General features: G+C 44.9%; 1 pseudogene; it reads right to left on the reverse strand.

Moving 5' to 3' along the window:
- On the reverse strand, positions 1-23,564 carry LOC149865072 (uncharacterized; annotated as a pseudogene).
- Between the last annotated feature and the right edge of the window lie 817 nt (positions 23,565-24,381).

The raw sequence follows: 24,381 nt of genomic DNA on the forward strand, positions 1-24,381 counted from the left end.
CTGGACTACTTCGATACCTACAAATGTCCAGTCCTACTGAATGTCCATTTTACTTTGCTTGAGCTGTCAGAAGAAATTGGAATATATTACAATTTTGTTAACTAATCAATTAAGCAATTTTTAAAGATAAACTGTCCTGTTTTCCATCAAGTTTTACATAGAAATGTTCGTTTCTTGAGTTCAGTGGAAAGTTTCTATTTACCTTGGACCCACACACATTCCAAATAATAAGGTTTAAAATAAAGTACAATACCGACCCATCTTTAATAAAAGGAATTAAGAGCACCTGCTCTAATAAAGGCAGGAATGTTCATGTGAGAGAAAGATGAAGAAAAAAGAGACTTTGTTCTCACTTGTTGTTTGTGATTTTGAATGGCATTTAAAAAAAATCTCTGTCCCAAAACAGTGTGTTCTGTTGGGGCATGCTATGCATATGGATATTCATTGTTACTCTCCAGGATCTGTTGTATCTAAGGGCGTGTGTAGACAAAACGGGGGCCCGAAATTGAAGTGGTGGATTTTGAAACCCACCGCGTCAATTTAGAGCCCTTAAAACCCCTGTGTCATGCACACGCCCCGCACTTACCTGCCTCTCTGGTGGCAGGGAGGGTGAACTGCCAGTGGGCAGAGTGGTCCCTGGACTGCGGGGGGAGGAGGGGCCTGATGCTTCCCTCTGAGGAAGCAGCTCCCCCTTACCCCGGTGGCACCCCCCTGCAGGCACCTTCTCGGGTGGTCCCAGGGGCACTGCAGCCATGGAGGGAAGCACCAGGCTCAGGCAAGCAGGAAGGCTCCAGAGGGGAAATCAGGCTCACTGCTTGTCTTGGGCAGAGCCTGCCTTCCTGGGCTGCTGCACAGAGCCCGGTGCTTCATTCTGCGGCTGTAGGGGCAGCAAAATAAAACTCCTCAGAGGTGTTTTAGTTTGCTGCACCCCAAATCATTTAAGGTACATTGCACCGCCAAATTTCCTACAGCAGCTGGAATTAATGTGCAATATGCCACCAAGGCATGCAAACACTGACACCATTAAAGGGGTCTAAAAGCATTTCCTGGTAATGTCCAATTTTTATGAATCTATGCCTGATGTCCTATATGTGAACTGTAAGCTGTTTGAGGCATTTTTTTTTGTCTTACCCATTACATAATCATATCTTATTCTATAACCAGGGCTCTTAGCTGGTACCTGGTCCATGGCCCCAGTAGCACTGCTGTGAAGATGGTTTGCTTGATCTCAAATTCAGGATGACTGAGCAATGTGATGCTGGCTAGTTCTAGTTGCATCAACAGGATCATCGTATGCAAGACAGGCATTGGATGTACCATGCTACTTAAAACTTGTTGGGCCTCAGCTGAAGGTCTATATCCACTTTGGGGCACTGCATTTTAAAATGATTGACAGAGAAACTGGAGAGTATCCACAAGCAAATAACAGGGATGGTCAAAGAACTGAACAAACTAGATGCTAGGGCTGTGAAAAGCTTCAGGTACTTATTGGATTTGGAGGAGATTCGGCCTGATTTGGTGGCTGAATCTCTGAATCTGGATTGAATCAGGAGACCAATGAAAAGGTCTGAATCGATTCAAAGCTCCCCAAATCGATTTGGAAATGATTCAGAGAGGCTCGGCAATTCAGGCAGTCCCCGCTCACTCAAGCAGGGAGCTGGACCTGGACTCCATGCTGCTAAGTGGGGGCAGAGGAAGGGGCGGGGGGAGGAGACCAGAGTGGGACCCCTGCCAGGCCCTATCCTGCTCCCCTAGCCCCCTTGAGTGCCCCCCATGCCCAGTCCCAGCCCCCCGCATGGCTGCCCCACCTGCACCAGCTCCTGGCTATTTAAAAAAAAGCCCCCACTTACCGGCTGCTGCCAGGTGTGGGGGGGTGATCCCTGCTGTTCCCCACCGGCTCATGATGCATGGGGAGCTCTGCCACAAGACCCCCTCACACCCCACTTGCTCTCCCAGCCCCTCCCATGGCTGCCCCACATGGCCCCAGCTCCCAGACCTTTAAAAAAAATAAAAGAAAGAAAAACCTGGCCTCACCAGCTGCTGCATCAGTCTCATGGGGCTTCTGAGGGGTCATGGCAGAGCCCCCCCATGCAGTGTGGGGCACTGAGTTGCAGTGGGGATCATTCCACCTGCCCACCAGCCTGGCAGCAACTGGTGAGTGGGGGCTTTCTCTTTTTTTTTTAAAGGTCTGGTAGTTGGGGTGGGCAGGGCAGCCATGGTGGGGCTGGGAAAGTGGGCCAGGGTCGAGGGGCTCGTGATGGAGCTCCCTACACAGCATGAGGAAGTGTGGGGCAGGGGAGGTCACCCCCACACACACACACCTGGCAGCAGCCTGTGAGTGCTGCCTTTTTTTTTTTTTTTTTAAAAGAACTGGGAACTGGGGGAGTGGGTGGGCAGCCATTGAGAGTGGGTGGGAGATGGGTCTGATTCATAGATTCAGCCAATTCAACTGCAGCTGAATCTCCAGATCAGATTTGGCCAAATCAGTTCAGGACAGTGATTCAAATCACCAAATCAAATCACTGTCCCCCGAATCAGCTGAATCCAAATCCAAGCTAGCCACTTCACAGAGGTCTACTAGATACTATATTTACTTTAATACAAGACTGTTTTTTTCCCAAAACAACATGGGGGGAAAAAAACCTCTCATCTTATACTTCATACAAGGAAACCTCATAGTCTATCATTAAACTGCTGTTAAAAGCAATATATGCTCAGTCATGGAAATCAACTATGAAGTTGAGTTAAATACAACCAACACTGAGTATGACTATAGAACACATGGCATATATGGGTCAAACATGCCAATGGGAACCTACCAGAAAAATAGGTTATTGCAACTTATCTGAATACAATATATGATAGTGCCCATTGAGCTCAGTCCCCCTTGACATTGGCTTTGTTTGCAAGTCATGGTGAGCACTACATCAAATACCTTTTTACTTCCTCTTCACTCTCACAGCTGAGATATGTCTTTCTTTCCCATTTCCAATTATTCCTGTTTCTTCACCAGCCTGAAATGTCTGGCAAATATCACCAAACAGGGTCTCAACCAGTTCACCCAGAATCCCTTTGTCACCCCCTCTCTCAGCCCCCTGTTAAATATGACTAGTGTGGCCCCATACTCCAAGGGAAGGAGCTAGATCAGGTTGCCCTGTGCCTTATCTGCATATAAATTTTTGGAGGATCCCAGTGCTCATGACAAGAACACCCAGTTCCAGGAATGAGTGTATTATACCAAATTTAATTAACTAATTAATGAATTTATTAAAGGGGTGGCACTTATGAAATTGATTGACTGGTGAAGCTATTCTGGCTTCAAAAACCCAATTTGTATGCCTTCCATTACATGGCAAGGGTTTGGCTGGTCAGGTGTCTTCCAAGCACTGGGGTGGAGAGGAGGCTCTCAGCCCCAAACAGCACAGTGTCTTCAGCTGAACTTCTTCACTGCTGAGCTTCTCCAACCCAGGAGTCTCCACCACCAACACTAAGATGTCCTCTTGCTTCATTTCTTAGTCTCCCCTCACATACCACACAGGTCAAATTTCTTCAATAACCTTTTATGCATCCACATAATTGACAGCCTCCCTATACAATGATATCACAGGCTTCAACCACTCATACCCAGCAACTATCCTCCACCAATCACTCTCCCACAGCAACTATACCCTGTCAATCACTCTATCATTCAACTAGCTTGACATTCATCCTTCTCACAGCCAATCATCTGCAGCAGCTAGCACCCCATTACTTTTGTGACTCACTTTCTGTCTGTCTGTCATTTTCCTAGGTCAGCTATACAAGCAGTTATGCAGGCAGCTATGTAGGTCATTGGGTCACTTAAGGTCACCAGCTCATGCTAAGGCCTTAAAAATGGCTTCAGGCTTTCAGGTTTTCAAGACCGATGGCAGGCTCTACAACTGAGAGCTAATTAGCACATGGATCCTTTGGGGGCAGTATCTGGAGTACACACATACTGTGAAGTGCTGAGCTGTGGGGTCACCATGGCTTGAGATACTGTTGACCAATGAACTATATGGTAAATCACAATGAGCCTTTTGGCTTTGGACTAATAGTACGCCTAGTTTGTACCATATACAAATAGGTACAAACATGCTGCTTAAAAGTGTGATTGTGAAGTACCTATGCTAAAACTTGCAATGGTTTCAAAAAGGTAAAATGCATCAATTCTTGATGAACTAAGCCTATGGGTACTATATGCAAATTACTACATGATATTTATTTCAAGGCCAGTGTTTTCAAATTTGCCCCTTACTTCCACGTGTCCAGGGAGAGCAGGGTCTGCCATTAGGAAGAGGGGTAATGCATTGCAGGAGGCAGAAGTTAGGAGGGGCAAAGGGTCTATCTGATCCCCCTCCCCAAATTTATTTTCCCTGCAGTGGCAGTGGGAGCAGGATAAATTTAAGGCCAACTTCCAATAATTAAATTCTATATCTGGAAAATTATAACACATTTATATTTTTTCCAGATATAGAATCTAATAATTGGGGGGTCATTTTATATTCAAGGTCATCTTATATTCAAATGAATTTGGTATGTTTAGTTAAGGGGAACAGGAGATTAATTTAGAGGCATGAAAGTCATTATCAAATCAGTAGTATAACTAGGGGCAGTAAGCAGGGCATGAGACCCAGGTGGCCTCCCCGAAGTAGTCTGTGCCTTGGGGGCTGCTGCAGCCAGTGTGGAAGAAGCCCATGCCACGCTCACAGCAACTCAAGCCCATGCTGATCCCGTCCAACCTTACGGTTCTATGGTAACACAAAGAGCAAATAACAGCCACCGCCATAACTGCCAGGACAAACTCACCGTCTCCTTGGAGCTTCCAGAGCTGATCACAGTTTAGCCCACATATTTGATCCACTAATAGTTTTCAGCATGATTTCTGATTCCAGCAACATGTCTCTAAGTTTTCACTTCCTTTCTTCCCATTTGAACTCTCTATGGTTCAATCTTTTTCCTCTACCACCTTTTCGCTACCTCTCAATTCTTTACTTTCTATTCTTTATTTACATCATCTACCACTTGGAGAGCTTAAATAGAAAAAGTAAACTAAACTAAACTAAACCCAAACCCTGATTCACTAATAGATTCACAAGTGAAAGGACTGATTATTATTCTCATTGGTTTCTGAGGTCATGCTATTCTGTATATAGGAATAATCAGAACAGTGGCATCTGTTTGTTCCTCTCTGTTTTCATTCCTTTCAAAGAGGATGGCTTGCTACTCTGATAACTTGCACAGAAAACACAAGGTTTATTTTTCTTTATTTCTCACTGTCCTAAAGATGTTTTAGCTAGCCAATGAGAGAGCAGAATCATTACGTGACTGTAGTGACCAATCACTTAATATGAATGCCAAATATTTTTATCAAATCATCCATGTAAAAACGTATAGTTTAGAATGTATATGTTAAACTGTTTGGTAAGCCTGAAATAGTGAGCACTTGTGCAGAAACTAGGAGAACTTGGTTTGCAGATGGCTCATCAACTTACAAGGCACTGTAGATTGGACAAGCGCTTGCCTGGAATGATTCAGATCCCTACCTTGACGCAGGGGTTGAATTAGATGACCTCCCGAGGTCCTTTCCAGCCTTACTTCTTCCTGATTCGGTAATTATTTTTATTTATATTTACAACGCTATTCCAATTCAAATAATTTGCACAGAACTAATAATCTTACTTATTGTATTCCTTACATCTATACTGTGCGTTGAATGATTTTTTTGCTTGTTTTCAAATAATTTTTTGTCCTTCAAAATTAAAATGAAAAGTTTAAGTTTAAAGGTAAAAACAGACATTGCATTTCTTCAGGAAGAAAGCCTGTTGTCCTGGAATCTTACAAAAGTACAAGCCCATGATCCCACTTTAAGTATTTGTGAAGTGTACAAAATAAAATGTGTAGTCACAGCCCATTTGAGTTAATTGCCAGAGGGGTAACATGTCTAAAGATCTGTGTGGCTCCTCTTTTGTCCCAGGGTTTGATCAATCAAAACCGTCTCAGATAAAACTTAAAATAAGAGATCGGTAAGTTGTGAGTTTTTTTGTAGGGGGATACTTGATTAATTAAATAGCTTTCTCACAATTAAGCAGAAACCAAAATGGCTGCAATATCACAAGTGATGCAGAATATACAAGAGAGGATATTTTCTAAAGCAGGAGAAAGAAGAAGAAATGTGGAGACAGTGACCTTTGGATAAGTATTGCAGGCAACCACAAAAATCTTGTGTGTCCCTAGGCAGTTACAGAGAGGATACAGCTTCCTACCAGATTAAAAGCATTGCGAGGAATCACAGAATCGTAGAAAAGTAGGGTTGGAAGGGACCTCCAGAGGTCATGCAGTGCAACCTCCCTGCCAGAGGCAGAATCATCTCTATCCAAACCATCTTACACAAATCCACTGTCTATCCTCTTAGCAAAACTATAGTCATCTCTGACACACCACAAGACGTAACACCCTAACCTGCCACAGGTAAAGCAGGGGAACTATGGCAGCTAATGTCTATTGCTATGGAAGTTGTTAAGATAGGCTCAAGAGATCCCAGGAAGAGGGCCATGTCACAGGAAAAGGCAAAAACTCCACAGTCCATACCAATCTGACCATGGGTTAAAACTTCTTCCTGACCCCAAATATGGTGATTGGTCTGACCCTGAGTGGAAGGGCAAGACCCTCCAGCCAGGAACCTCTGGCTTTAGGTCCCAGCAGCAACATTGGCATAGCCATTCAAAAACCCCAGCCCTGGCATCTGACAAGACCCAATGCCTCTATCTTCTAAGGGTGTGTGAAGCAGGCCCTATTCAATCTGGATTCGGATTTGGCCCATATCAGGGACAGTGATTCGTTGATTCAGATCACTGTCCCCAATTCGATTTGGCCGAATCTGAAGATCTGATGCTGATTCAGAGAATCAGTGATTCGGACATAGACACAGCTTTAAATGTTTTTTCTACATACTTTGAGGTACCAGCATGGCTTGTGAATGCTACAACGCTGGGGTGCATGGAGCGTCCCACAGGAGTGCATGGGGGCCCTCCATATGCTTGGCGGTGAACCTGGAAGTGGACCAGAAGTACTTCGGCGACCAGCTGCAGGGGGAAACTGGGAGCCCCCTCAGACCCAGGAGGCACCAGTCACCAAGCCCGAGGGTGAGAGGGGGCCCCCTGCACACTCCCCAGCAGACCCAGAAGTGTTTCTGGTCCACTTTCGGGTCTGCTGCCGAGCGCGCTGGGGAGCCGCCCACACTCCTGTGGGATGCTCCATGTGCCCCAGCATTGCAGACTGACAAGCTGCCTGCTACCTAGAGGTATGTAGTAAAAACATTTAAAGCTGTGTCTATGTCTAAACTGACGAATCTTTCCAAAAGGATTCAGAGGGTTCCAATTTGATTTAGAGAGATTAAAGGGTCCTCTGATTCGATTCAGATTTGGAGATTCAGCCACTGAATCACGCTGAATCGAATCAGGGACCAAAGCTTTGCACTGCCATACTATCTACCTGATTGTCACAACACTGCCATCAGTGACTATATATGGAACATGGCTTGTTTTGTTCTCCAATTCTTTTCTTATGTTAACCATTTTTTTTCAGCTGTGGTTTGAAATAAGCCTGTGGATTTTGGGTGAGCTTGGACCTTCTAGAGCAGAACCTAAAAGGCTTGGGGTTTTTCAGGCTTCAATTCTGGTTTTTATGTGAACCATGCAAAAAGAAACTTGTGTCCCTGTATAAAGAGCTTAAACTGTGGACTCTTTAGAATAAGCTTCTGCCAAATGTCATGTACTAAACTATAGACACTAGGGCTGTGTGAAATGGGCCCTATTTGATTCAGATTCAGCCCGAATCAGGAACAGTGATTCAATTCATTGATTTGGATCACTGTCCCTGATTCAATTCGGCCAAATCTGAAGCTGAAGAGTCAGTGCTGATTCAGCGAATCAGCCATTCGGACACAGGCACAACTTAAAAAGTTTTTTCCTACATACCTTGAGGTAGCATGCACAGCTTGTGATCGCTCTTTATACAGGGACACAAGTTTCTTTTTGCATGGTTCACGTAAGAACCAGAACTAAAGGCTGAAAAACCCCAGGCCTTTTAGGTTCTGCTCTAGAAGGTCCATGCTCACCCAAAATGTGATCATTGAGGTGCTGGGGCAGATGGAGCATCCCACAGGAGCACGGGGAGCTCTCCAGCATGCTCAGCAGTTAACCTGGAAGTGGACCAGAAGTACTTCTGCTCCACTTCCGCGTCTGCTGCCAAGCGCGTTGGGGAGCCCCCTGTGCTTCTGTGGGATGCTGCATCTGCCCCCAGCATTGCAGCATTCACTGCCCCTGCTACCTAGAGCTATGTAGAAAAATCATTTAAAGCTGTGTCTATGTCCGAACCACCTAATCTGTCCAAAATTATTTAGAGAAATTAAAGTGTCCTCTGATTCAATTTGGATTCAGAGATTGAAATCCGAATCAGGCCAAATCTCTGCTGAGTTGAATCAGAGACCAAAGCTTCGCACAGCTCTAATGAACACCATTTTTCCCTGAACTGGAGATTTTGATGTCTCCCATCCGAGCAATGCTGTGTCTGACCCTGGTTTTTAATGTCTCATGAGAACGCAGCCTGAGCTGATTCAGCTTCAGGTTAAAAATGCAGCAGGCAATCCTATTCCTTGTTTCCATTCTGAACAATACCTGCTAAATAAACCAACAACTGGTGTCACCACTGATATCCAATTTGATGGCTCCAATGTGCATCACATTTGATTTTGGCTGCTCACCAAAGAAGAAGGTGCAGAATATCTCTAAATTATTATAATTATTATACATATTACAATAAATGAATTATGGTTAGTAATAATTACATAAATGACTCTGCCATCTAAAAGCCCAAGTCACTGGGTTGCTACTGAGCAAGAAGCTGTACAAATGCAAAGCAGAAAAGGATAGTCTTACTGTGCCATAGCCCCTGAACTAAGTAAAAATAATGATAAAACAGGCAAGGGAAGAGGACGCAGAATGAATAAGATGGAAAGAAACCAAGGAAAGGAGAAGCTATAGTACCCTTCTGACATGCATTATATATTGCAAATGATTTTGCTTTTCCTCCCTCTCCTTTGTCAGGTATAAGTGAGAGAAAAAATAAATAGGACCAAATGCTAGCAGAAAGAAGTGTACATTAAGGAGACATTTAAAAGGGAGGGCAGAAGGAACTGTATTGTTCTCAGTGATGTCACTGCCAAAAAATGGTGGTGTTGATAACGAATCCTTGGTGCCAGCCTATTGCCCAGTTACACATTTATATATTTTATGTATGATAAAACATTTCATATAATCTTAGAAAAGTAAGGCTAGAAGGGAGGTCATCTAGTTTAATCCCCTGCCTGAGGCAGGACCATCCCTAGCCAAACATCCCATATGAATCCCTCTCTATTACTAAAATTACGAAAGCTATTACTAAAGCTACACAATCAACCCTGCCAGGCGACTATGAGGCACAGTGCCCTATCTGTCCACAGGTAAAGCAAGGTGCAGAAATGGCAGTCAGTATCCTGCTGCTGCAAGGGTTGTTAAAATACATTCAAGAGGGCCACCCCCACCCCACTACTACAGAGGAAGGCAACCCCCTCTCCTCCACAGTCTGTAACAAGGTGCCCACAGGGTAAAATTCATTCCTTCCCCTAAATGTGGCATTTGGTCTGATCCCAAGCAGAGGGGCAGACTCTCAAACTAGGAATCTCCAGGTTTTAGTTCCAGCTGAAGCACTGGCACACCCCAGTCAGAATCCCTAGCCTTGGCTGCAGCCAACACCCAATGCTTCTGAGGAAGGTGAAAAAAAACCCTGACACGTGTAGCAACAGGAGGGAAAAAATTCCTTCCCAGCTCTATGTAGCAAGCAGCAAAGCCCAGAAGCATGGAAAATATCCATAGCACAGCACAGACATAGCTCTTAGGCTATCCCTAACCAATTTTTAGCCAACCTCTTCTTGAACACCTCCAGTGATGATGATTCCACAACTTCCCTAAGCATCTACTCCATTGCCTCACTGTTCTAACAGTGAAGTTTTTCCTGATGTCCAATTTAAACCTATTTTACTACAACTTCAATCCATTTATCTGCATTCTGCTGGCCGCAGCAAGAGAGAGTAAAGATGCTTTCCTTCTTCTTTATGGCATCCCAGATATCTGAAAACTGTTATCACGTCCCCTCTTACATGTCTTTTGGGCAAGCTGACCATGCCTGTTTCCTTCAACTTCTCCTTATATGCCTTGCCTTCCCTCTCAACTTCTCTATGTCCTTTTTTACAATGTAGAGCCCAAAACGTCATACAATACTTGAGATGAGGCCTAACTAGTATCAAGTAAAGATGCACTCTCACCTCCCATGTCTTGCACCTAAGGCTCCTGTTGATGCAGCCCAAAATTGCATTTGCCTTTTGTGCTGCTGCATCAGACTGCAGGCTCATAGTAAGCTGGTGATCCACCAAGACTAGATCCTTCTCTGCAATGCTACCATCCAGCCAGTTGTCATCCATTTTGTGTTTTTATTTGTGATTATTCTTCCCAAGCGCCTTGCATTTGTCAGCACTGAAATTCATCCTCTTAGCTCCATCCCAGCTCTCCAGTCTATGAAGATCCTTCTGAATTTTGCTCCTGTCCTCCAGCGTGTTTATAATCCTTCCTAGTTTAGTGTTTTAGTTTAAGTTGCTCAAAAAACTCTCTACTGCAGCATCCAAATTGTTAATAAACATGTAGAGCAGCACCAGCCTGGGATAGATCCATGTGGGATTCCATTCAAAGCCTCTTCCCATTCTGACATGGATCAATTTATAACTGCCTTTTGCTTGCAGCTATTGAGCCAGTTGTCTATCCATCTTGTAGTAGTTTTATCTAGCACACATTTCTCCCATTTGTTTATGAGAGGTCATGTGGGACTTTGTCAAAAGCCTTGCTGAAATCCAGATACACTATATCTACTTAATTCCCCTTGTAAATGCTAGTTCTTGCTGAAGGAGATTTTTGAGACCTAGGCATTAACTATGAAGGAATAAAGTTAACCACACATCTGAAAATAAGAGTACTGATACAAATGTTGAGGCCAAATAAGGGGAAATCATTTATGAAGGATTGTGAACTACTATTTGATTGTGGAACCAAGATGCACTGAGGAGCCAAGAAAAACCAAAGACTTCAGTGGGCAGGGTATGTGGTCAAGAAGATAGAGTAGCAAAGTGTTTCTTGTAAGGCCATTCCTATTGTGTTCAACCCTAGAAGCACAGAATCATAGAAAATTAGGGTTAGAAGGGACCTCAGGAAATCATCTTGTTCAACTCCCTGCTCAAAGCAGGACCAGCCCCGACTAGATCATCCCAGCCAAAGCTCTGTTTAGCTGAGTTTTAAAAACCTCCCAGGATGGAGCTTTCACCACCTCACTGGATAACCTCTTCCAGTGTCTTACTACTCTCCTAGTAAGAAAATTCTTCCTATTATGAACTTCCCTTGCTGCAACTTGAGACCATTGCTCCTTTTTCTGTCATCTGCCACCACTGAGAACGGTCCAGCTCCATCTTCTTTTGAACCCCCCTTCAGGTCCTTGAAGGCAGCTATTAAGTCCCTTCTCAGTCTCCTTTTCTATACACTAAATAAGCCCAGTTCCCTTGGTCTTTCCTTATAAGTCATGTCCCTCAGACCCTTCCCCTTTTTTGTTGTCCTTCATTGGACTCCCTCCAATTTGTCCACATCCTTTCTGTAGTGGGGGGCCCAAAATTGAACACAGTACTCCAGATGTGGCCTCACCAGTGCTGAATAGAAAGAAATAATCACTTCCTTTGACTTACTGACAAGACACCTACCAGTGAAGCTCAGTATGCCATTAGCCTTCTAGCCTTCGTGAGCCTTCAGCTCATATTCAGCTTATTGTCCACTGTAAATCCCAGGTCCTTTTTTACAGAGCTAATGCACAGCCAGCCAGTCCCCAACCTGTACTGCTGCATGCGATTGTTCCTTCTTAAGTGCAGGACTTTGTACTTGTCCTAGTTGAACCTCATGAGATTCCTTTTGGCTCAATCCTCCAATTTATCTAGGTCACTCTGAATCCTAGCCCTACACTCCAGCATATCTACTACTCCCCACAGCTTGGTGTCATCTGTAGACTTGCTGAGGGTGCACTCTATGCCATTGTCCATGTTGTTGATGAAGACATTGAACAAAACCAGCTCCAGGACCAACCCCTGGGGCACCCACTTGATAGTGGTTGCCAACTAAGCACCAAGCCATTGATTACTACTCTCTGAGCCCAATGCTTTAGCCAGTTTTCTATCTATCTTGCAGTCCATTCATCCTGCCTGTACTTCCTTAGCTTGCTTGCGAGAATGTTGTGGGAGGCCGTATCAAAAGCCTTGCTAAAATCAAGGTACACCACTGTCATGGGATCACTGCATAAGGGCATGCCCCGTGACATCTGGATGACATTCACCTGCCCATGGTTGTCGGGGGTGTCTTAGCCAGCTAATTAGACTCTGATCTCCACCTAATTCTCACCTGCCATGATTTGATGGATTGTTCTTTTGGTAGGTGATGTCATCTTCACGAGCCTTGTTGTGGTGCTAGGCATCTTCCCAGTGGGGCTTCAACCTCCCCTTTTACCTCAGTCATACACCTACCAGTCATCATGGGAATAGATATAAACCGGAACATATGCATGTGGTCGGCCTGGCCATTTTCTTTAACTCAATGCCAATTATCGTTTCCTCCTCTGGATAAATCTCTCTACCGTCAAAAAAAAAAGAGGTGTGGGTCCTTTCAGCTGCAATCCCTCTTCAGCTGGCTAGGATTCACCCCTGGGTTCCACTAATTGCCCTCATTAACACAAGGCAATGCCCCCTCCCCCCAGGGCTACCCAGTCTGCTGATCCACATTGCCAGTGCAACTCAAAAGAAGAAAAAATTCCCTGTATACTCAGCAGTTTACAAGGCTTCAGGATTTTAACCCTCACCACCACTGTGACTGCCAGATCACAGTGCTCACAGAGCTCCTCCAAGATCTTGGTCTCAAGCCCCATTCCCAGGCATAGCCCCCTCACTCTCAACCAGAGCGTCCGTCCTGCCGGTGTTCTCTCTCCTCCCCACTCTCTCTCCCCAGGGAAAACTCCCTACTGGAAGTAGCCCCAGGGCACCAGGAGGATCCAATGAGACACACCTGGTGCTTGGGTAGCTTCAGTCTCGGGCATGTCGGGAGTTTCCTCCTCAACATGGTCACTGCCCTCTTAAGTAAACCCTGGCTGGGATCATATGTCTCCTCTGAAGAGGCACTGCTAGCCTCTTCACAATCTCATCCTCCACTCTCCCCACATCCACAGAGCCAGTCATCTCATCATAGAAGGCAATGGGGTTGGTCAGGCATGACTTGCCCTTGGTGAATCCATGCCGACTGTTCCTAATCACCTTTTTCTCATCCAAGTGCTTTGAAATGGATTCCTTGAGAATCTGATCCATAATTTTTTCCAGGGACTGAAAGATGAATTTTTTCCAGATGAAGATGAAGGGATAATGCTGAGCAAGAGATAATTCTTAATGTAAAATATCTAATATAGGAAAAAATACACCCTGGAAAGGAGAGGTGGGAAGAAATTATGAGAACAATTAAGGACCCAGAAGGTCTATAGTTTCCGTGAAGAGAAGGAAAAATGGTCAGCCTGTCAGCTGGTGGCTCTCTCCACATTTCAAAGCAACTGCAATAGTCCAAGTCAGACCCAACCCTACATGGAAAATTATAGGGATATTCTAAATAAATTATCAGTCTTACAGAGTGATGATTTAAGAAGTGATTTTCCTGCCTATTTTTTATTTACTAAACCTAGTCAGGCAATAATATGGGCACTTGATACAGCTTAGGGCCAAGGCAAGGGTCTGACTTGGCTCTCTGTACGTAAATACAGGTGAGTCACTGGATGTGCCTGTACACACCTTGAAAGAGAAATACTTGAAGTGATCACAGACTGCCAGAAATCTGTGCCAGAATACTCTCAGTGTCCTTTGCTCTTCCTTGGCTCCTCTTCATTCATGAGCACAGAGCCAAGTTTGGGTCTGCCTCAGCTCTTTTAATTGGCTAGTTCACTGCTACAGTACACATATTGTATAGAAGTCTGTTTACACACACACACACACACACGCGCGTACACAAAATTTCAAACAGGTTTTAGGTCTCGTTGTCACATGCCAAGAGACTGTTCTTCTAAAAAAGGTCAGTAACTATCTCTTTGTGCTGACAACAGCATGCACGTGAACTTTCAGGCTTTGGCTTGTTACATAGTGAACCAAAGGATCTTTCTTTAGTGTTTGTATATACTCTGCACAGAAGCCGTCCTGATGTTATTTTTTTAACTGATTTAAATTAACAGCAACACAAAGCTTGGAGTGGTTCTAGCTGACCTAAGAGCAGCCTATGACACAGTCTGGCACCCAGGCCTTCAGTATAAACTATTTACCACACTACCAGACAGAAGTCTATTTAACTTCATCATGGAGATGATCTCAGATTGGTCTTTTACTTTAAGTACATCATGTGGAAAGACAAGTTGTCACAAGAGACTCAGGAATGGAATAGCAGAAGGCTCCATCCTAGCTCCCACCCTGTTTAATGCCTACATGGCAGACTGCATAAGCACCACATCACCCAGATACATGTATGCAGGTGACTTGGCACTTGCTGTTGCCAGCAATAACATTTTATCAATACAGGCCAAACTGAACCATGACATGGGACTCATACCTTCCTACCTAAAATAGTGGTGACTGAAGCTGAATATACAGAAGACCACCTCAACTCTTTTTTACCTGAACAATCGTGCTATGAATGCCAAGATAAGAATTGTTGTGGAGGGAAAAAGAGTTACTCTTCAAGAAGACACCAACCCATCTGGGTGTCACTCTAGACAGAAGCCTAACCTTCTGCCACCACCTGAAGAAGTTGAGGCACAAGATAACCTCAAGGGCAGCGGCCATGAAGAAATTAGCTGGCACAACATGGGGAGCCGACTTCTCTACCTTGAGAACATCTACACTAGCTTTGGTTTATGCAATAGCAGAATACTGCCTTTCTTTGTGGGCAATAGCACCCACAGCTGCCAATCGGACAGCGCCCTGAATTCCTTATTACAATCAATAAGTGGCTGCCTGGTATACATGAAACAGGAAAACATGTTCATCTTGGCAGGAAACCATCCTCATAACATCAAGAGGTCTGGAATACTTCTTGACCTGGCAATCAACAGGGAAACCATCCACTACATGACATGACTGAAAAATATCCAATGCAGAAATGTCTAAAAAGCAGAAAACCCCTACCAGTATCCACCAGAAATATCACAGAGGACGCAGGAGACACCATACTGTCATCATGGCCCCACAGAAGGTGGGAAGAGCAATGGAATAACAACCACAATCCACTACACAACTACATACAACTACCATCTTCATACCATCCTGGTCATAAACTGCCACATGAGGCATGGGTAAACCTGAATCGACTGCGATCAGGCTATGGAGCCTTCAACAAAATCAAACATAAAATGGGCCTTACAAACTCACCATCGTGCCCCTGCAGCAAAGGAGATCAGACAGCTCCGTATATACTGACTGCCCTCTATATGGTGCAACAAAGGGAGCGAACAGTCTGAAAGATTGCAGTAATATTGTTGGATCTACTTTCAAATAGTTGGAGGAGTCGACTTTCTGAAGAAGATGACAGCAATACAAAAAACATTTTTACTAGCTAGTGAGCTATCCTCTTCAAGGGCAAACTGTAGGGCTATAAACTTGAACACAAGGTCAAATTCTGATCTGGTATAAATATAGTGTAACTCTCCTGAAATCAGTGGTGGTATTCCAGATTTGGAGTAAATATGTAATACATTTTACTCTCAGGAAATTAAAAACATTTTGAAGCATGGTGTTGCAGGCAGGAAAGTTAGAGCAATATGCAGTTGGGAATTAAATGGAAAAAGCAATGCCTTTCCAAAAGCATCTCCCTTCTCAATATAAAAGAATTGCTAAGAGGTGCATTTTACTGTTACCTACAACCCAGGGTGCTCTTATAGCTAAAGGACATATGGGTTACCATGTAAATGAGTTACCAAAGGGTGTAACAAGATGCGGTTCAAAGAGGCAATTGAAGGAGCATTCCTAGCTTAAATGTATGTGATACTTTTATCTACTGATGTAAATGCATGGGTTTGTTTGTTTTTTTTTTTTGAGATGGCTGAGAGGACAGTTAATGTGACATAGAGTCTATTAAAATCAGTGCCTCAATCACCTGGGCGACACTGATCATTGCCTACTGGAATTCACCACCCAGCGCAGGGCAGCAAAGGCCTGCAGCAAGACAGTAACCCTGGACTTCAGGAGGGTGGATTTCAATGAGGTAAGGAGATTAGTTGGGGAGAGACTGAGGTCCCAGAGGGGAGAGGAGTTGGGAGTCCAAGAAGAGTGGTCGTTCCTTAAGGAGACAATCCTCCAAGCTCAAAGGTTGGCAATCCCAACAAGGGTCAAAGGGAGCAAGAGTGCTCAAAAGCCCCCTTGGCTAATAAAAAGCATCCAGGAACATCTCAAAGCTAAAAAGGAGGTGTACACCCATTGGAAGGGAGGGGCCATCACCAGGGAGGACTATATAGCCCTTGCTTGGGTTTGTAGGGGGGCTGTTAGGTAGGGCAAGGTGAAGTTAGAACTGGGACTAGCAACCCAGATCAAGGACAACAAGAAGTCCTTTTTTAAATACATAGGGGGTAAAAAGAAGGTTCCAGGTAATGTAGGGCCTCTGCAGAACATGCTAGGAAGTCTGGTGGTCGTACCAGATGTCAAAGCTAATTTATTTACTAACTTCTTTGCCTCCATTTTTCTGAGCAGGGACCAAATCATCCCCGCCATCATGATCCCTGACAGTCCCAGGGGAGGTGCAGCCATGCCCAGGGTCAGAGTGGACATAGTCAGGGACCTCCTGGTGGGACTGGACACATCCAAATCAGCAGGTCCTGACAATCTCCACCCCAGAGTGCTGAGAGAATTAGCAGAGGACATTGCGGGTCCCTAGCACAGCTTTATGACCACTTCTGGTGCTCTGGCAAGGTGCCAGAGGACTGGAAGAGGGCCAATGTGGTCCCCATTTTCAAAAAAGGGAGGAGGGAGGACCCAGGAAACTATAGGCCCATTAGTTTTACCTCGGTCCTGGGTAAGCTCTTCGAGAAAATTATCCAGGAGCACATCTGTGAGGGACCAGCAGGGGAGTGTATGCTTAGGGGCAACCAATATGGGTTCATCAGAGGCAGGTCCTGTCAGACCAACCTCGTGGCCTTCTGCGATCAGGTCACTAAATCCTTAGACGCAGGCGTCATGGTGGACATAGTCTTTCTGGACTTTAGAAAAGCCTTCGACACTGTCTCTCATTCGACCCATTCTCATTAAAAAACTAGGTGACTGTGGTATCAATCCCTACACGGTTAGATGGGTTGCCAGTTGGCTGGAGGGCCGTACCCAGAGAGTATTTCCATTTCTAATATAGGGAATACCTGTTCATACAGACAAAAGCTTACCTAAAAGGAAAAAAGAATTAAAAGAAAGTCTTTGAGGGTCTGGTATATAGGCTCTTAGCAATACACTGACCTAATACTTGCCACAGGCCAGTGGCCAACCGTGTATCAAACGTATTCATCAAAGTATTTTGAATGAACTTTAATAGCTGAGGAAATAGATCACACTGTCATTGTGAACAACATCTGCTTAATATACAATGTGTACTGCTTAGTATACAAAAGAGCACAAACAAAATACAAAAAGAATATCAAGAATGAAATAGAAAACTTCCATGAAGCCTTAATTTCCAGCAGTTTTTCATCAAAACATTTTTAGGAAGACAAGTTTTTTTTATGACTAGTGTCTGCTTTCCCAATAAATCTCTTCCCTTTCCCCTTTTATTTAGCAAAGAAAAACCAATGAAGGAACTAAAACAGAAAAGATTGGCCCAAAACCTTTTAAGTGAAAAGCTGGAATTTTCTGTATGGAAAAAATACAACCCAACTGGATATGTTCTAATTTGAGTATACGTGTTCTAACTCTCTTCTTCTCACATGCCCACACTATATAGCTTCTTCTATCTTACCAGACCATGTTATTACCTTTCACATACAGACTGGGGCTTTGGAGTCTAGCCCTCTTGTCCCAAAATACTTACAGCAGAATGGCAAGATTCAAAGATGCAAAATAAATAAAAGGTATATTGCAATACTTCTGCATGAGGAGAAATCGAAGAGATTGGGAGAACTTAGTTTATAAGGAGTCTAATAAGAAGGTATATGATAACAACATATAAAATAAATGGCTTGGGGGAGGTTAAATAAGTGTATCTCTTTATGCTCTTAGCTGCAAAAATCATCTGAAAATGCAACTGAAGACCAATAGACATAAAGCTGGAAAAGGGAGATTCTTTCTTCCATGATGCAATACCTATTGTCATTTGAAATCTGCAGTTCAAAAATTTAGCAAAATTCAAGAAAGGATGGACTTTTTCTAAAGAATGAGACAACAGTCACCCTTGGTGAGGTAAAACTATTTGCACTTATAGCCCTTCTGCAACAGGCATCCAGAAAAAGGTAAACACTATTGTTTTATTGAACATAAAGAGTTGTGCAAGTTCAGTGGCTGACCCTGTCATCAGTTACTGTGTAAGAAGTGAAAAAGAGTGCTTTTGTCTAGACTCTATGTTTGATTTCTAGATGCACAGCCATATTTGCTTTACCCGTGCAAGCAAGCCAAAACTTGCATGCATAAATCTGATATTTTCTTCACAAATTTCTTTAAAATTTGCTCCTTCTGTTGCATGTAAAAAGTTACATCTCTTTCTATTTGTAGAAATGAAATCACCTAATGTTCGCTTTTATGTTTCCACTTTACAAGATGTTTCTTCTGGCAACATCAGTCAACTTTCTTTACCTCATTGTACAGTCACACATTGCCAATATTTTTGTGCTGCTGACTTTTGCACATAACCTCAGGAGTTTTTCTGATGATCTTGTGAACAGGAGACCCTGGATGTTTACCAACTCCTAAATTATTTATCATACCTGGCTCATTTCCTAGGACAAAGTAAAAAACAGTGTCTGTTCTTGTTGATTGCTAAACAAACTATGTAAGGAAACAATTCTTTAATATGTCTAAGAACATGGCCGGTTCCTTTGGGACCTTACCACTATTGTCAAATCTGACACCTGGAAAACAGTTGCTGGATGAGCTTCTGTATGAACCATTGCACCTGAATGTCCATTTTCAATTTCCTTTTGCTATAATGTTCCGAGTTCCATCTATTTCATTTTCTTGTCTTTGTCTTTAATCTTTCCTGGGTCAAACTCTCTTTGCAGAATAAAAATGCATGTACAACTTAAAGTTCTCACTTCACTCTTCCATACAGTCACATAAACTCCAGGCTTTCAATTTAAATAAACAGGATGGATGAACTCATCAGAACAAGTTCATAGATTCATAGATGCTAGGGTCAGAAGAGACCTCAATGGATCATCGAGTCCGACCCCCTGCCCTGGGCAGGAAAGAGTGCTAGGGTCAGATGAGACCAGCCAGGCGCCTATCCAGCCTTCTCTTAAAGACCCCCAAGGTAGGGGACAGCACTACCTCCCTTGGAAGCCCATTCCAAACGTTGGCCACCCTTAACTGTGAAGAAGTTTCTCCTGCTATCCAGCCTAAATCTGCTCTCTGTCAGTTTGTGACCATTGTTCCTTGTTACCCCAAGAGGTGCCCTGGTGAACAGAGCATCTCCAATCCCTTGCTGCATCCCCCTAATGAATTTGTAGGCGGCCACAAGTTCACCTCTCAGCCTTCTTTTGCGGAGGCTGAAGAGGTCCAGGTCCTTCAATCTCTCCTCATAGGGGTTGTCCTGTAAGCCCCAACCATACTAGTGGCCCTCCTCTGGACACTCATGAATCTATCAACATCCGTCTTGAAGTACGGCGCCCAAAACTGGATGCAGCAGTACTCCAACTGTGGTCTGACCAATGCTGCATAGAGGGGAAGTATCACCTCCTTGGATCTATTTGTCATGCATCTGCTGATTCATGATAAAGTGTCATTAGCTTTGCTGATGATTTTGTCACACTGACTCATGTTCATCTTGGAGTCCACTATGACTCTGAGATCCCTTTCCGCTTCTGTGCTGCTGAGAGGGTCACTCCCCCGACAGCAGATGTGCTGGATATTTTTGCGCCCTAGGTGCAGCACTCTGCACTTGCCCTTGTTGTACTGCATCCTATTGTGTCCTGTCCACTTTTCTAACCTGTCCAGGTCTGCCTGCAATTGTTCACTACCCTCCGGAGTGTGCACTTCACCCCACAATTTAGTGTCGTCCGCAAACTTGGATAGAGTACACTTCACACCACTGATGAAGATATTGAAGAGTACAGGTCCAAGGACCGAGCCCTGCGGGACCCCACTGCCGACATCCTTCCAGGTCAATACCGATCCATCTACTACCACGCTCTGGGTGCAACCGCTAATCTAATTTGCCACCCATCAGACCATGTAAACATCTGTCACAGCCTCTTAATTTATTTATGAGAATGAGATGAGATATCTTTCTAAAATCCAAGAAAACAACATCCACCTCTACTCCTGTGTCTAAGCATTTTATGACCTTGTCATAAAACAAAACCAGATTGGTCAGGCATGATCTACCTGCTACAAATCCATGCTGGTTTCCCTGCTGCATTATTTTTCCTGCTGGACTCCCACAAATAGGATCCTTCATAATATTTTCAAAGACCTTTTCAAGGATGGAGGTGAGACTTTCCTCCCCTTCTTGAAAATAAGGACCACATTGGCCCTTTTCCAGTCCTCCGGGACCTGACCTGAGCACCACAAGCACTCAAACAGCTGTGCCAGTGGTTCTGCTATGACACCGGCCAATTCCTTCAGTACTCTCGGATGCAGTTCACCCGAGCCTGCTGACTTGAACACATCCAGTCCATCCAAGTGACTCTGCAGCAAGTCAGTGTCGACAGTTGGTGGGCTGTTGTCCTTCTGATGGCCATCTAAGAACCCATTAGGAGGTTTATCTTGAGCCCTGTTCAGGAACACCGAGGCAAAAAACTCATCGAATAGTTCAGCTTTGTCCCCCCGTCTGTCACTAATTGCTCCTTCTTGTTCAGTAGGTGTCCTATGCTGCCCTGCACCTTCTTTTACTTCCTACATACCTAAGAAAAAGAATTTTTGTTGTCTTTAATTTCTCTTGCCAGCCTCAGCTCTGTAGTTGCTTTGGCCTTTCTAACTGCCTCCCTGGAAGTGCAGGCCAAGTAGGTACACTCCTCCTTGGTAGCTCCCCTTTGCTTTCACTGCCTATATGCCTCCTTTTTTGCCCATAGGCTCTCCTGGATTTCCCTGTTTAGCCAAGGAAGTTTTTTGGCTCCTTTCCCCCCTTTCCCTTGTAGTGGGATAGTCTCCCTCTGCGCCCAAAGGATCACTTCCTTTAGGAACGACCGGCCTTCCTGGACTCCCATCTCACCAATACTCTTCTCCTTCAGTGCATTGTTGACTAGACTCCTAAGCACACTGAAGGTAGCCTTCCTAAAGTCAAGCACTTCCACCCCTTCTTCCACTAGTTATCTTACCCACCCTATGCCATATGGTGAATTTGATTGATTGGTGGTCACTGTCCCCAAGGTGACCATGAATCTGCAGCTCCCCTACCAGGTCCTCCCCTGTAGCCAACACCTAGTCCAGTAAGTATTCCCCCTAGTGGGACTGTATACCTCCTGCATTAGGTGAAGGACGTGCACATAGGTTAAGAACCGACATGAATGGTTGGATTTGGCTGACTGCTCCTCCCAGCAGATGTCAGGGTAGTTTAGGCCCCCAGTGACAACCATGTCTCTAGACTGTATGACCTCTGAGAGCTGCCTCAAGAATTCCAAGTCCAGCTTTTCCTCTTAGTGTGGTGGTCTGTAGCAGACCCCCACCACCAAGTCCCTTTTCCCCTCAATCCCCATGTATCCTAACCCACAATGCCTCAATTTTCTCTTCCTTTGATCCCATTTTGATTAGGGTAGATGTATAATGCTCCTTGATATAGAGAGAAACCCCACCCCCTTTCCTCTCTACTCTGTCCCTTCTGTACAACCTGTAGCCCTCAATGTGTACCACCCACCAGTTTTCCATTAGCCTCACTAAATCGAAGTTATCTGCAAGCAGAAGTGCAAGTTCTTCCTGCTTGTTCCCCATGCTCCTAGCATTAGTATAGAAGCACTTGAGCCCTCCAAATGGTGCCTTTGGTGCTCCCCCATTCTGATGCCCAAAGGGCCCCTTAGTACTGACCTGAGGTGTACTGATGCATGTCTCACAGTTTGTAGGTTCTAGACTCTCTTCATCTCCTGCCTCCCCATCTCCCGTCATACTTAGTTTAAAGCCTGACAGAGGAGGTCAGCCAACCTGTAAGAAAAGAGACTCTTACCTTTTGTGGAGAGATGAAGCCTATCGTGTCCCAGGGAGTCCCTTGCATGGAAGTGTGGATTGTGGTCCAGGAAGCCAAAACCCGCACGATGGCACCAACTCCAGAGCTGCAGGTTGATTTCTCTGACACAGGTGATGTGATGCCTACTGCGACTGCTGACCAGAAGGATTGACGAGAAGACCACCTGCACCCTGGTCTTCCAAAGTTTGGTCCCCAGAGCCCTGCAGTCACTCATGATATGGTCTGGACTACTCCTGGCCACATCAGTTGTTCCCACATGGATGAGGACCATGGGATAGTTGTCGGTGGGCCAGATGAGGTCAGGAATTCTCGCTGTGATGTCCCTGATTCTGCCTCTGGGTAGGCAGCAGACCTCACGTGTCATGGGATCTGGACGGCAGGTGGGTCCCTCTTTTCCTCTCAGCAAGGAGTCATCCACAATGATGACATGACGTCTTTTCTTCTGCTTATCTGGCCGGCCCTCAGCTCACTCAGTAATGGTGGCAGGCCCCTCCAGTGCACTTTACCCCACTACACACTCTTTCAGTGCTGCCAAGGCCTCACAATTGTTCCCCAGCTGCACCAGGGGAGCTGTCTCTGGGAAAGAGGTCTGGCCCCTGAGGTGACAGTCCTCCACTCACCAGCATCTGCTTCAGGGCATTCCTTCACAGCTTCTCCACCAGGAATCTTGTCCTGCACGGAATGAAAGTAGCCATGAATCTCTTCTTCAGTTGCCCTGATCCCCCACAGCTTGCTCACCTCTGCCTGGAGCTCCCTTACCTGCCCCTCCAGGGCCTCAGTCAGGCACATGTGGGACAGGCAAGGGAACCCCCAGCCCCCATGCTACCCCAGGCCTCAGAGGTCCCACCAGGCAACCCCTGCAGACAGGGGGGGCAGGGCATTGCTGACCCATCCAAGGGGTCTGTCTGGGTAGAGGCCTCACAGGAGCTCTAGGCCAGAGGCACCAGCAGGGAAGGGGCCCTGGCTGTGCTCCATGTCACCACCCATATAGTAGCCCCGCTCCTCATTCACTTACCTGACGTCTCTGTTAGAAGCTCCCATGTATTCCTGCCCACAACTGGCCTGTGAACTGCCTGCAAACTGCTCCCCTGTTGGCAGTCCCTGTTCACTGGCTCCCTGGTCACAGGCTCCCTGGTTGCCTGGAAAGTCTTCTTTTATACTCTTAAGTGCCAGCAGTCAAGTTCTGCTACTATACCTTGAACAAGATGTTCCTGATCATGGTAAGAGCCTTTGGCCACTGCCATTAGGGATATACCTTTAAACTAGTGGTTCTCAACCTTTTTTATACCAGGACCCATTTGTAAATATCAATGGCCAGTCCCAACCCAGTGCCCCTCACTCCCAACCCGCTGTCCCCCACCTGCAGGCCTCAGCCCCACAATGTGTGGGATGGGGGGGAGGCATGGGGGGCCCCAAGCAGCTGTTTGCCAGTTGGAACTCTGCCATCCTGCAGGGGAAAAGCTACCATTTCCCACATTTTTCTCCTTTAAAGGATAATCCGTTTTTAAAGTTTGTTCACGACCCTTTCATACATTCTTGCGATCCACTTTTGGGTTATGACCCATGGGTTGAGAAACACTTTTTAAATTATCTAATCTAGATAAGGATATGGATCATGTTATTCATATAGGATTACCTTTTTGACACTGTTTCCTACAAATTTTTTATGTAAACTAAAGAAGTTCAGTCTAGATCAAACTAATAAATCATATGTCATCAAAGAGTAGTCATCAATAGCTCAAATGTCTAACTGGGAGCAACAGAACAAATCAAGTGGGGTTCCCCCAGGGTCTGTCCTGTCTACTACTAATCAATATTTGCATTTACGACTTGGAGGTTAGAGCTGAGTGTCCATTTA

The sequence above is a fragment of the Crocodylus siamensis genome, chromosome 5 (assembly GCF_052110815.1).
Source record: "Crocodylus siamensis isolate JL-2025a chromosome 5, ASM5211081v1, whole genome shotgun sequence".
In the NCBI taxonomy this organism is placed as follows: domain Eukaryota; kingdom Metazoa; phylum Chordata; order Crocodylia; family Crocodylidae; genus Crocodylus; species Crocodylus siamensis.